We start from the raw sequence: 2,854 nt of genomic DNA, 5'->3' as shown, positions 1-2,854 counted from the left end.
ACTCATGAGCAAAGAACACTGGTTTAAAAAACAAAAAGCAAATGACTTTGTTACTATTTGCATGAAAGAATGCCACCTACATTGTACAGACAGTTTAAGCCACTTTATATCATTTACATAACCTTCTGTTTTGATGTTATTTCAAAATTACAGAAAAGTTTCAAGAATCCATAAATGAACTTTTGTATATCCTTTATCATTCACTATTAATATTCACTATTGGTTTACATTTTGCCGCATTTGCTTTGTCATTCTCTTTCACTCTTCTAATGTCTCTGGATATACTAGTAAGATAGATGAGACATGATGATGATAGCTGGATAAGAGACCTATTTTTCTGAACAAGGTGAGCAAATTGAAAAAAGCAAGTCCCTTTACCTATAAATTGTTCAGTCTGCATTTCTTAAGGACAAAGAACATTCTATGATATAACCATAGTACAATTATCAATATCAGGAAATTTAACAATGATATACAGGGGTGAGCAAAAGTAGGTTAAATATCTATTCATCATTACCTTAAATATCTCTCTACATATAAAGAGCCAGGGCCCATAACGACCGAACGGATGACTGGCCCATCCCCCGGCCCTCAGGCTCCATTGATCAGGGGATGGCTAACAGGGAACTGGAGTGAGTGGCGCTGCAGGGACTGGTGAGCAGCTGGAAGGCAGGCCTCCTGGTCCCTCCTCCCGGCCCTCAGACTCCAATCAATCGGTGGTGGAGGTGGGGCAGAACTGGGGACTGGCTTCCTTAGTAGTCCTGCAGGTACAATCTCCAGAGGACAGGACAGGCACCAATGGACCAGTGCCACCGGCACGATCCTGACAGCGCTGCTGGCCTCCTGGAACTCGGCCTTGGGCACTGCAGCTGCTTCCCCTCCCTAAATGCTCCACAAGGAAGAAAGGATACCGCCAGCAGCACCAGGGGTGACCAGCGGTGACTGACTGCTCTCCCCGTGCTTCCTCCAGGTCAATCGAGCCAGCCCCCACCCACCCTACTCCAGATGAAGTGTGATCACTGCACACGGGGCCGCTTCCCCTCCCTAGATGCTCCACAGGAAGAAAGGAGACCGCCAGCAGTGCCAGGGCAGACCTGCTCTCCCCGTGCTTCCTCCAGGTCAATCGAGCCAGCCCCCACCCACCCTACTCCAGATGAAGTGTGATCACTGCACACGGAAGGAATGTAGTAAAAAAAAACACAAAAAACGATGACCAAGAGAATGCCGCAGTCAACGTCCGGAGTCTGGCTCAGGAGAACAGAGAGAAGGGAGAATTCCATAAGCTGGCCGATGCCAAGATATTCCTGAGTGACTGCCTGGCGTGTGACAGTTGTGTGACCAGAGGAAGGAGTCCAAGTTTCTCAACAGAACACCAAGGACTTCCGTGTTCTGAACCTTGTGCTGGCAGTGTCCATGTGTCCTCAGTCTCTGCCGTATTTTGCTGCTAAATTCAGCCTCAGTGTCACTGATGCATCCAGAAGACTCCACGGCTTTCTCAAAAGCCTTGGGGTGCACTGTCTTTGACATGAAGATAGCTGCGGACTTCAGCATCCTGGAGAGTCAGAAGGAATCTGTGCGTTGGTACTGCCAGCACCGTGAGGAAGAGCCCCAGCTACCCATGCTGACCTCCGCCTGCCCCGGTTGGGTCCGATATGCAGAGCGTGTGCTGGGTCACCCCATCACCCCCACCTCTGCAGGCCAAGTCTCCCCAGCAGATCATGGGCTCTCTGTGAAGGATTACTTAAGCAGACGGCAGAACCTGTCCCCAGACAAGATTTTCCACATCATCGTGGCCCTGTGTTATGACAAGAAACTGGAGGCCCTTTGAGAAGATGTTCCCACAGCTTTACATAGTTCCCAGGGTGCCGACTGCATGTTAACCTCAGGTGAAATTGTCCAGATAATGGAGCAAAGTGACCTCGCCTCGAATGACGCCGCCATGGACACTCTGTTTGGAGACATGAAGGAGGAGGAGGTGAGGCTCCACGAGGGTGCCAGCTCTGACGGGTCCCTGGTGCACATCCTCAGGCACACGGCCAAGGAGCTGTTCAGTGAGGACGTGGGAGTGCTCACCTACTGCACCCTGAGGAGCAAAGACTTCCAGGAGGTCACCCTTGACAGGGATGGAGAGGTTCTGCTATGCTTTGAGGCTGCTACGGCTTTCGGAACATCCAGAAGTGGTCCTGAAGCTGTAGAGGGGCAAGCTCCCCTGCCACTTCGTGGAGGTGCTGGCCTGTGTCGGGAATGCCTAAGCCGCAGGGGCCAGGTCCAGGCGGAGGACAGGTTTGCAGACAGGGCACTGCTGCGGCAGATGGAAGGCATCTATGCTGCCATCCCGGTGTGGCCCCCGGGGACCAGCGCCCATGTGCAGGAGCTGTACCAGGAGTGGCTGGGGCGGGGGGGGGGTGTGACTCCCCCCAGGCCCAGGCGGCCCTGCACACTACCTAGCAGGGCCCAGGGCAGCCTGCCAGGACATCAAGTGGTAAAGGTCCAGCAGACACCCGGCCTGCAGGCTGCCTGAAGAGGGGTGTCAGACACGTGAAGGAAAGGCTTAGCATCTCTGTCATCGCTTTGGTTTTCAGAATTCCCTGCTCCCCATCTGCCGGTTTCTTCCCTTTGAGGGGCACTGTCGTGGTCACATGGGTGCAATTGGAATAGTGTATCTCGAGAGGATTGCCCCAACATATGTATCCTTTTATCTGACGATGAAAAATCCCAAAGAACAAGAATGGAGACAGACTACTGTCCTTTAGGCTTAAAAAAAAAAAAAAAAAAACTCCGGAAGTGTCCTGCAAAGAGGTGAGACTTGGTTCTGTCCAAGCGCCTCAGAGAGATTGGATGAGGAAATGCCCTG

At 51.9% G+C, this 2,854-nt stretch overlaps 1 pseudogene; it reads left to right on the top strand.

The window, feature by feature from the left end:
• Positions 1-1,153: 1,153 nt before the first annotated feature.
• Positions 1,154-2,448, top strand: LOC129150156 (nuclear prelamin A recognition factor-like; annotated as a pseudogene).
• Positions 2,449-2,854: the final 406 nt, after the last annotated feature.

Source organism: Eptesicus fuscus, chromosome 9 (genome assembly GCF_027574615.1).
Source record: "Eptesicus fuscus isolate TK198812 chromosome 9, DD_ASM_mEF_20220401, whole genome shotgun sequence".
NCBI classification, from domain to species: Eukaryota; Metazoa; Chordata; class Mammalia; order Chiroptera; family Vespertilionidae; genus Eptesicus; species Eptesicus fuscus.
This window is presented reverse-complemented; position numbering and strand designations above follow the sequence as displayed.